Source organism: Cebus imitator, unplaced genomic scaffold, assembly GCF_001604975.1.
Source record: "Cebus imitator isolate Cc_AM_T3 unplaced genomic scaffold, Cebus_imitator-1.0 Scaffold721, whole genome shotgun sequence".
Lineage (NCBI taxonomy): Eukaryota > Metazoa > Chordata > Mammalia > Primates > Cebidae > Cebus > Cebus imitator.
Window position 1 is genome coordinate 562532 of NW_016108036.1, and position 12104 is coordinate 574635.

General features: G+C 39.2%; 1 long non-coding RNA gene across 1 annotated transcript; it reads right to left on the minus strand.

Moving 5' to 3' along the window:
* Positions 1 to 6: 6 nt before the first annotated feature.
* LOC108296531 lies at positions 7 to 11420 on the minus strand. Its single transcript, XR_001821902.1, has 3 exons — positions 9636 to 11420; positions 5996 to 6579; positions 7 to 888 (listed from the first exon to the last, which is right to left on the minus strand). It is a non-coding gene; the product is annotated as an uncharacterized LOC108296531 (long non-coding RNA).
* Positions 11421 to 12104: the final 684 nt, after the last annotated feature.

Here is a 12104-nt window from a genome sequence, read left to right on the forward strand (position 1 = left end):
TCCTATCCCCATAGCTTTCTCATATCACTGAATGGCAAGTGTATTCTTGCCAAGGCTCAAAAGAAAAGAGAGACTTATCTTTTACTTTTCTCTTTCTAAGACTTTTTATCCAATTTGATAAAAAATACTGTTGGCCCAGCTTTCCAAATATCCAGAATCTGACCACCCTCCCCCACCTAGTCCCAATACAGCAATCAAGTGATTATTCTACAATGGAAGTCACATCACGATATTCCTCTCATACAATTTCCCTCATCCAAGGCTCCCTATTGCACTGAAGGTAAAAGCCAAAGTCTTTAACTGATCCTCAAGGTTCCTCCATTCCTAATGCCCCATGGTATCACTCTTCTCCATCCTCACTCTGCTTCACCTACAGAAGTCCCCTTGCTGTTCCTCAAACAAGCCAGGAAGAGTCCTCCTTTAGGCTTTTGGTCCACAGGTTCTGTCTGGAATAGGTTCCCCAGGTAGCCACATGGTTCCTACATCTCTTTCAAAACGCTGCTGAAATATCATCTTCCAAGGAGGCTTAGCTTTGTCAACCTATTGCAATCTGTTACGCCTCCACCCTTATTGATTATCACTTGCGTTTTTCTGCTGGAATATAAGTCCCTGAAGAGCAGGGATTCTTTTGTGTGTGTTTTGTTTGTTGATGTAATTCAAGCATTTCACACAGTGACAGGCAAATAATGGAGCTTAATAAATATTTATTGACAACATAAACATGTAAATAACATTGTACAGTTTGGAGAACAAGTAACTTACCCGACAAAACAATACAAAGTGCAACCACACTTGTAGTCAGAACTGCAATGATGAACAGGCAACAATAAACCTTGACAGGAGTTACTGGAGACATAAGTGCTAGGCATTTTCTTTGCAGAGTTTTACCTGTAAAATACAAATATCAGAATCTCAATCTCAGGAAGATCGTAGGGAGAAAATGTATCACACAATCAACACAAGCTTAGCTGTACTTCAACTATCCTATTGCCAACTCCTTTCACAAAAGGTCTTGGTTCAAAAATGAGAAAGATGGCCCAAAGAGGGCTAGAGATAAAAATCAAATTGTCCCCATCCTCAGGGAATCTTCCAGTTATTGGAAAAAGAGTAGAAATTGGGATGAAAAAGAAACAGTAACAATCCAGATTTAGTCTCTTAGTAAAACAGCTGGTTAGAAGCAACGAGGAAAACAGAAAATGAATCAATGTAATTCACCATATTAATAGAATGAGAAAGGGACAACATATGAGCATCTGAATCAATGCAGCAAGAGCATGTGAAATACTTCATATTCATCCACAATAGTAGTCTCAACAAATTAGAAATTGAAGAATCTTCTTCAACCTGATAAAGGGCATCTACAGAAAAATTACAGCTAGCACCAAACTTGATAAAAGAATGAATCCCAGTGACAAGGAATAAGGCAAAGGTGTCTGCTCTCTCTCACCAATCCAACTTAACACTTTGCTGGATGTCCTATTAGGGGCAAAAAGATAAGAAAAAAGAAAGAAATGTCATACAGGTTCGAAAGAAATAAAAGTGTTGTTCTTCACAGACGACATAGTTGTTCTGCATATAAAATTCTAAAGAATCTACCGAACTGCTACCAGAATAAATGAATTTGGCAAAGTTACAGGATTAGCTATGTTAATATATAAAAATATATTTTCATATATTCATAATTATGAAGTGGAAATTTAAGTATAAAAACAATGCCATATATAATAACACAAAAGACTATTATAAATATATCAAAATATGTTTAGGATCAGTATGATGAAAGCTACAAACCAATGGGACAAAGAAATCAAAGCAGACTTGAATCAATAGAGAGATATAAGATATTCATAGACTGTAATATGAAATATTCTGTATGTCAATTATACCCAAAAAGGTTTAGAGATTCAGCATAATCCTGATAAACATTGCAGTATGAATTTTTTATAGAAACAAGCAAAGTAATCTTAAAATTATATGGAAAAGCAAAGAACTAGAATAGCCAAACAATTTTGAAGAAAAAATGGCCAAATTTGGAAATCAAAGAACCTTTGTTCATAATTTACAAAGTAATAGAAACAAAGACAGTATGATATTGACAAAAGAACAGACACATAAATCAATGGAACAGAAAAAGGATTTCAGAAACAAATCCAAACATGGATGGTCACTCGACATTTGACAGAAATGGAAAGTAATCAGGCAGGTAAGGGGCAGTATTTTCTGAACATGTAATGCTGGAACAATTGAGTATCCTAATGCAAAACAGTGAACCTCAACTCACACCTAATACCTTATAAGAAAATTAACTCAAAATAAATCTCAGATTCATATATGACACCTCCAACCCTAAAACTATTAGAAGGAAAGAGAAAAATAAAATATTTGCAAACCCGAATTAGGCAAAAATTTCTTAGATACAATACCAAAAGCATTATCAATATTTAAAAAATTGATAAAATGAATTTAAACATAATTAAAACTCTCTATGAAAAAAAAAAAACCCTGAAAGGGGAATAAAAAGACAAGCAAAGGCAGAAAAACATCTTTCTAAAAAGCGAATTGTATCTAGAATATATTAAGAACTCAAAACTCAACAATAAGAAAACTAAATTAAAAATGGAGCCAACTATTTGGAGATACACTTGATTAAAGATATATGAATGGAGAATAAGTACATAAAAACATGCTTGAAATAACCAGCCGTTTGAGAAATACAAATTAAAACCATAATGAGTGACTACTATGTGCTTATTAGCGTGGGAAACAAAACAAAACAAAACAAAAAACCAACCAACCACTGGTGAGGAAGGGATGTGATATGGTTTGGATCTCTGTCCCCACCCAAACTTTATGTTGAATTGTAATCTCCAGTGTTGGAGGTGGGGCCTGGTGGGAGGTGATGGCATCATGGGGGCAGATTTCCCTCTTGGTACTGTGTCGCAATAAGAGTGAGTCCTCTTGAGATCTGGTTGTTGAAAACTGTGTGCTACCCTCCCCCGCTCCCTCTCTTCTTCCCACTCCCGCCAAATGAAGGGTGGACTCCCCCTTTGCCTTCTGCCATGAATTGTTAAGTTTCCTGAGGCCTCTCTAGAAGCTGAGCAGATACCAGAATCATGTTTCCTGCCCAGCCTGTGGAATGGTGACCCAATTAAACCTCTTTTCTTTACAGATTACTCAGTCTCAGGTTACTTCTTTATAGCAGTGCCAGAATGGACAGGATGCATCTGGAATTTTCATGCATCATGACTGGAAACACAAAATGTTATAGGCACTCTGGAAAACAGTTAAGCAGTTCGTTATCATAAATGTAAATGCACCACATGCCCTGGCTATCCTATCCCTAGGTATTTAGGCAAGGAGAGTAAAAACTTGTGTTTACACAAAAACCTGCAAGGAGTATTTACATCCGCTTCATTCATTATCAGAAAAACTAGCAACAACTCAGAAATGCTTCAGCTGGTAAAGAGGTAAACAACTATTCTTCAGTCCTAATAAAAGAAAAACTTAATCACACATTCACAATTGCCCGTTTCTTACTGTGTGTTAGCTCGCCAAACTTTTGTCAAGTTTTTCTCCTCCTGACAGACCCCAAATGGGTTTGCCTGCAAGTTTGCCTAACAAGCCCCAAAGCACAGACTTGGAAAAAACATCCTGCCTTACCCTGACTACAAAACACCATTTCCTGTTGAAATCCCTAGACTTCTTCCCCTGCTTTCTCCCACACCATTAACATATTTTCAAAATCAATGTTACTTCTATTGCAACAGTCCTTTTGAATAAAGTTTCTCCCTATCTAAGCTCAGACTTGTTTTTCTTCGACACATGACACATACTATAATACAGATGACTTGCAAATGTATCATTGCTAAGTGAATAAAGTCAGATTCTACATTTACCTACTGCAGGATTCCGCTGATATGACATTCTGGAAAAGCCAAAGTACAAGAACAAAAAACAGATCAGTGATTGCCAAGGGCTGGGGGTAGAGGAAGAGACATTCTACACAGGAGCATGAGGGAATCTGGAGTGGGTGGGTATGGCTCAATATCTTGACTCTGATGGTATTACATGAATATATGTTTATCAAAACTCATAGAAATGTACACCAAAAGAGTGAATTTTACTGAATATAAATTGTAGTATTTTAAAAGTCCCTGCCAACTTATTTTCGTTTAACATACATCTCCAAGAATAACAAGGAGTTTCAGCTTAGATTCTAGACAGGGAAAAAGATGGGTAAGAATAGATGATCTTAAGCAGTAAATATTGTTTGGATTTTTGCTCATATAAAAATCTCAACCTTTATTCTTTCTGGTTCCACACGAATGCAAAATTGTCTTAAAGGTTCAGAATACTAAGACTTCCATAATTCTTTTTCATTCTTACTAAGTGAATATGTAACTCTCCCCTTAAAATTTCCCCCAAATCTCCCATTTGCCTATCTTACTAACCTTCTAAATGTCCCTAGTACTCTTCTCCTTTTTTACATCTCTAGCTCCTCCAACTAATACTGAGACAGCCAGGTGGGAAGGGGTCCCTAGAGAAACTCCAACCAGCCTGCCCACTGAGGTGGAGCCTTGGGAAGTTCACAAGGTTTGCAGCAGGAATGAGCCTGGGCCTGGCCCCTCCTTCTCCTGTGTGGAACCTGGGATTCAAACTGCCAGGTGGAAAGCGCTCTAGCAGATGGCCTCTGGCCTTGCGAGAGTGCCTGTTTCCCCCCTTTTTCCCTTTTTCACAGAATAAAACCCTGCTTCACTCACCCTTTAAACCATCTGCAAGTCTGAATTTTCATGGTTGTGGGACAAAGAATCTCGTTTTTAGCTGAACTATGGAAAAGCCTTACAACAATATTCCCACATGCATCTTGTTCCATTTCTCTCTCTTACTTATTTCTCTTCTATCTTTCTTATGGTGTATCCTGACTCCTGCAAATTCATATCACTCTTAAAGTACACACTGAACACAATACCCTTCAGATTTCTAGTTGGAAAAACAATATTAGGAATTATGCCTCAGAGGAACAAAGAAATAAACCATATTACTGGTCAAATTTTAACTCAGTTTCAGGATCCAAAAACAACACAATGCATCTTAAAAAACAAGTTTCACAGCTGCACCAAGTAGCAAATATTTAGTTTCAGTTCTGTAAATATTTTTCTTAGTTACTTTCAGTTCTGGAAACATTTGAGTTAGTCTATACAATCTTTAGAACATGTCTGTTTAAATAAGAACCCTGGGCAGAGTTGGGTCCAGCAGAGTTTGGAGGAAAAAAAAAACAGTACCCTGTTTTCTATGAAATGCAGTATCCTGAACTCCTGAATAAAAGTAAATTTAATAAATAAAATTGAGGGAGGAGGAGAGAAAGAGAGAAAAAAAAAAAGAATGAAATAACTTTTTTCAAAAGCAAAAGAGGTCAGTAAAGGTATCCTTTCTACTGAACTGAAGCTGTACTTTTGGTTTTTCAAAAGCAAAAGAGGTCAGTAAAGGTATCCTTTCTACTGTACTGAAGCACAAACATACACTCATTACACGGTTGTTCTTTCTCAGAAAATCTGCCATATATTGAAATGCTAAAGGGTTTGCTGGTGGGCAGGGTCCGCTTCTCACTCTTACCCTCAAATCTCCACATCTCTTTTTAATTACAAAGGATCTATAAATCAAAAGCCATGGATCAATAAATGCAAAGCCCCTGTGTTTGCAGGGCAACACCTAACAAAAATAGCACTAACAATATAAACACAAAGAACATTTTTTTCCTTCATCTTCTTATAATCTAATTCATTGTTCATTTCTCTTCCCCAGAGATATTTAAGTAACGTACACAGTACAATAACTGATGTAGCAATTACACATCTATTCTCCAAACCATCCCTATTGCAAACATATCACTTTTACAGAGACTATCAAGTGCTAATGCTCCTAAAACCCAGCTTCCTTCATGCTGCAGTGGAAGAAAAGTTGCCTCTATTTTTTCAAATGCCATCAATTACATTACCAGATTCTCCCTCTTCCAAGCCATCTCTAAATGCAAGGTCTACTTTTAACATTTTCTGTGAAGTCTCTGCAGCTGTCATCTTGCAGCTTAGCAGAACAGATTAGAAAATGCCTTTAGAAAGGAAGCTGAAACCGAGCCATCAACGGTTTGGTATGTGGTGACGTTGAAATGATTTGCTTAACTCTTACCATGAACTCACGGAATGCTCTGGATAAGGAAAAATTAAAATATCACCAGATATGAGGAGATAATTCAAAGATTACCAGATTCAGGGATAACACTGGACACAAGAAAAAAACCTTATAGATATCACTAAACATCCACTATGATGGCTAAAACAAAAAGACTAATATAAATATTTTTAGGGGAATGTGCTACTACCGGAACTCTAATACAGTGCTGGTAGGAGAACAAATCTAACAACATAGAGTATCTATGTAATACTCTCTGACATAACTACCAAAGTTAAACATAACCAAATCCTGATCTAGTAATTCTACTCAAGTATATTTCCCCATGAAACACACATATATACACAAAAGAACATGCACAAAGTGGTCATAATAGCATTACTTGTAGCAAACCTGGAAACTCAAATTCCCATTACAAGTAGAATGGAGACATATTGCATATTAATACTATGAAGTAATATACAGCAATAAACAGGAAGAAATTCCTACTATGGACAACGCCATGGATGAACTCAAAAACATAGTATTTAGCACAAGAACTCAGACACTACTGCATACATCTTGAACTGTTATGCTTATATAAAGTTTAAAACAGACAAAAAGTATCTGAGAAGATTATTTTGTGAAACAGGAAGGAAAAAGGTGACTGGCAAGGGTCCAAGAGGGTTTGACACTGCTGGTAAAATTCTATTTCATAAGAAGAGTGGTGGTTGTATGGATGGTGCTCACTTTGTGAGAATTAAGTATACACTCGTGATATATAACTGTTCACTATGTTAAATAAAAATATTTACTGAATAAATATATTTGTGCAGAAAACAATACCTGTATTAAAAAAATAAAATAGCACATATTAAATGCATCAGAATGGGTGCCTGCCTATGGGGGTTTGGGAAGTAAGACTAAAAAGAGAATACATAACTAAGAGAGGCTATAGAAAGGTCAATGAGGACAATGTGGCATCAACTCACACTATAATTTACACACAATGTATTATCTGTGGTCTAAATCCCTTAAGCCACAGATGGCATGGCCTGTCTGGGAGAACTCCCTTCTTGTGCCCCTCAAAGTTCTGCAAACTCTGACAGGGAGGGCGGGTCAGAAATGGGACTAAAAATAGAATACATAAAATAAGAAATGCTATGGGAAAGTCAATGGTGCTAGTATGACATCATCAACTTGGTCTATAATTAACTTGCCAACTGCACTACCTGTGGTCTAAGTGGAGGGCAGAGAGTGTCCTTCCTTGGGAGAAAAATGAGGGGGTGATGGCACTTTTATTGAATCTTAAAGGAAGGGTAAGATTGTGAGAGATAAAATTGAAATGAAGTTATTTCAGCTATAAGGAATAAGACAGAACAATAATTCTCTACCTTGCCTACACATGTGAATCAATAGCGTGCTTTTAAAAACAATTATAACGTAAAACAGACTAAATCAGGACCCCTGGGGGTGGAATTTGAACATCCATATTTTCTGAGAAATCCCTCTCCCAAATAACACTCAAAGGAAGCCTGTGTTGAAAATCACTGGTATAGAGTACCTGAAGAAGAGAAGTATAAAAATTGGTAACAATTATATTACAAAGGTAGGTTAGTGACAGTAAATGGCCATGGATATAGCCACTGGGGACCCATGAAAGTAGCTGTGCAATGGGGGTATTAGTAATTAACACTGTAATTTTAGGAGATTTAGTGGAGCACTGCTTCCAGGATGGAAAATAAAAAAAGAAAGAAAGAAAACAAAAGAAGAAAGAAGAAAGAGAGAGAGAGAGAGAGAGAGAAAGAAAGAAAGAAAGAAAGAAAGAAAGAAAGAAAGAAAGAAAGAGAGAGAGAGAAAGAAAGAAAGAGTATGCCCTTTTCTTTTTTATAATGTAAGTTTTAAACTTCTCAAGTCCATACTTGGTACTTAACACTTGAAATTCCTTTTTATTAATAAATCCTAGTAGAAAGTGTCTCAGAAAAATGAAATAGAAAATTTCTCCTCTTCCCCAACAGCTGAAATCCTAAAATCTGGCTCTTACAAAATAGTAAATTGATAAAATTCACAAAAGTATCAGTATTACTCTCCTGATGAAATACAGATATTATTTAAAAATGTAAAGCCCTGTCTTGTGTTCTCTTATATAAAATTCTAGTAATGTCATCTATAGAAAGAAAGCTCTTCTAAGACACCTAAATATCAGAAACTGTAGCTTTGTCCTATGAAAGACTGCAATATGAACGTTTGTGTAAACTTAGTAACTGTCACATTGTAAATCGACGCATTCATCTTCTGACTGGATAATATTTTTCCCTGTAAGCCAGTAAAAAGCTTTAGAATTTCTTGTTTCTTTATGTGTAAAGGTTACTAAAGTAAATTAAAATGGACACCAGGCCTGAAGAATGCCTGAGCAGACAAACCCAGTTAAGCCTAAGAATTGACCTTAACCTTGACTGATTTGAAAACATAACTGAAACTTATTTCTGTAAGTCCCTATTTCAAAGAAAACAGAACTTAAACTCAACCAATCAGAAGTAGCCAATGCACTTTCATAACTAGGGACTTTCCAACGGAGTAAATCAAATAAGGCAAATACAAAACTGCAACCAATCAAATGATTTGTTTTTGCATTTACCCCATAAAAGTCCAGAACATTAAACGATGTTTGGTTTGATATTTCCCAATTTATGAATTCTTCTTACTCAAATACACTTTTTAAAGTTTTATTGTGCCTCAAGATTTTTCTTTAACAAGGTACGATAAACCTAAGTGCTGATTATACTCCGATTTCTAACTCAAATGGGAGTTAAAGTTGGCAGTTATTTGTAAATCAAACATTATATTTTGTTATAATTGTAGATTCAAGTGCAATTTTTAAAAATACCATCTGAGATATCTGCAGATGTCTAGACAGATTTTCTACAATGGCCCAGCCAGGGCAGGTGCCCCCCTTCTGATATCTAGTCAAGAGATGGGCATTTAAACAGATATAGTGAAACCACCTTCGAAAAATTGCAACTGAGGTAATTATGAAAGTGAAAGAAATCAGACCTAACTGACTCCATCTTGCTTCTAACCTTTAAGCTGTCCTTATTCATTCATTCCTGGGCATAGCCTGAACTAACTTTGGGAAGGAATTCGGTTTATGATTTGACTCTGAAACAAAATTGATAATAGCTCTTTCCCTTGAAGAAACCCCCTTCTTGCCTGGGAACCACTGGGCCTTTGCAGGACTAACAAATTAGCTACAAGATTAGAAATTACAGTTTGGGGTCATGCAGTCTCTGGCTCCAAGAGTCTGAACCTCCCCAGATTGTTCCTGGGGATAACATCGCTATTGTAAAACCTAAGATCAGTGCTTGAGATATTTTGCAGACCCTGCACTCCATGGATCACCTGACACTACCCAGACCTGTAATCTGGCCCAACCAATTCTGCCATCCAAGAACAGAAGACAGCAAANAAACCTGGAAACTCAAATTCCCATTACAAGTAGAATGGAGACATATTGCATATTAATACTATGAAATAATATACAACAATAAACAGGAAGAAATTCCTACTATAGGTAACGCCATGGATGAACTCAAAAACATAGTATTTAGCACAAGAACTCAGACACTACTGCATACACCTTGAACTGTTACACTTATATAAAGTTTAAAACAGATAAAAGTATCTGTGAAGATTATTTTGTGAAACAGGAAGGAAAAAGGTGACTGGCAAGGTCCAAAAGGGTTTGACACTGCTGGTAAAATTCTATTTCATAAGAAGAGTAGTGGTTGTATGGATGGTGCTCACTTTGTGAGAATTAAGTATACACTCGTGATATATAACTGTTCACTATGCTAAATAAAAGTATTTACTGAATAATACCTGTATTAAAAATACAGAAAACAATACCTGTATTAAAAAAAATAAAATAGCACACATTAAATGCATCAGAAGAAAAGTGTAAAAATTGGTAACAATGATATTACAAAGGTAGGTTAGTGACAGTAAATGGCCATGGATACAGCCACTGGGGACCCATGAAAGTAACTGTGCAATGGTGTATTAGTAATCAACACTGTAATTTAGAAGGTTTAGTGGTGCACTGCTTCCAGGACGGAAAAAGAAAAAGAAAGAGAAAGAAAGGAAAGAAGAAAGAAGGAAAGGAAAGGACAAAGGAAAGGAAAGGAAAGGAAAAAGGAAAGGAAAGGAAAGAAGGAGGGAAGGAAAGAAAGAAAGAGAAAGAAAGAGAAAAGAAAAGAAAAAAAGGAAAGAAAGTGTATGCCTTTGCAGGACTAACAAATTAGCTACAAGATTAGAAATTACAGTTTAGGGGTCATGCAGTCTCTGGCTCCAACAGTCTGAATCTCCCCAGATTGTTCCTGGGGATAGCATCAGTATTGTAAAACCTAAGGTCAGTGCTTGAGATATTTTGCAGACCCTGCACTCCATGGATCACCTGACACTACCCAGACCTGTAATCTGGCCCAACCAATTCTGCCATCCCACCCAAGAACAGAAGAAAGCAAAAAAAAAAAAAAAAACTCATTTTGACCTCCTGTGATTCTATCTCCAACCTGACTAATCAGCACTGCCCACTTCCCATGTCCCTTCTGCTAACTCATCTTTAAAAAGTCTGATCCCTGAATGCTCCCAGAGACGGATATGAGGAGACAGATTTGAGTAGTAACAAAACTCCCGTCTTCTGCACAGCCGCCTCTGCATGAATCTCTTTCTCCATTGCAATTCCCTCGTCTTGATAATCGTCTCTATCCAGGCAGCAGGCAAGGTGAACCCACTGGACGGTTACAACAGCACCGCGAATGCTGAGCTAAGAGCACCGTGTTACAAAAACCGTGGCACACCTCCCTTAAAAATAAGTTTCCCAAGAAAGGTGGGAAGAAAATAAGGGGCTCAGGCCAGCTGCAAGTAGATGCCTATCTTCCAAATAAAACGCCAAGCCCTCTTGAGATCACAGCACGTGCGCGTTTCCCCCCCAGGCTGGACGGACAAGCGGGATCAGAGAGAGTTGTGTGGGGCGAGGGCGGCTGGGTGGCCCTGAAGCAGGCCCCTGGGATCCCGTTTCCCTCTCCCTGTCCTTCCAAAACCCTGTAAGCCACAGACACCCGTGTCCTGTCCAGGGGACACCCCTTCTCAGGTCCCCCAAAGTTCTGCAAACTCTGATGGCAAAGGCAGGTCAGAGGCCCGAGACGTGGGGAGGCATCGCACAGGTTTTTCTTCCATGGCCTGGTCGGAGCGGATGCTCACCCAACTGAGAAGGCCCTGGCGCGGTCACACTGGGTAAATCGAGGCGAAGGCGCTTTTTTTGGCGCTCCTGGTGCCGGCTTCTTTACCCCAAGGCAGAGGCGCTGCAGAAACGGCTGGGAAGCAGGAAGGGAGGAGCGTTGCGGCTGCGGGATTCGCGGCTACTACTAAGCGGGCGCCCAGTGGGCTTCTAGGCTCTCTGGCGCTCACCCCTTCCGGTCCCCGCGCCGACCCGGGCCCCCACCTACGGAACCCCTTCCGGTCCCCGCGCCGACCCGGGCCCCCACCTACGGAACCCCTTCCGGTCCCCGCCATCTTCTGGCCTCAAGTCCGCGCCGCAGCCCCGGGGGCGGGGGACGGGGCGGGAGGCGAGACTGCGCCCAGCATGGCCCCACCTCCGCAGCGCCCCGGAGAGATCCGCCTGGGGCTGGATCCCCTGCCTTCCATTTCCCCGGCAGCCGCTGGCGCCTGTGACCCGAGCAGGAAGCCCAAATCGACAGGAAGGTAATTCCTGGACTACCTGACCCACATCCGGCAGGGACGTGACCGTCCTCCAACTGGGAGCGCAAGGCCGGGTCTGGCGGATCCTTTCCGGTGATAAGGACACAGAGGACGCCCTTGTCCCATGTCCCTCGTTTGGAGGCAGAGCCCAGGGATTGGGGGAACCCAGTGGAGGCCTC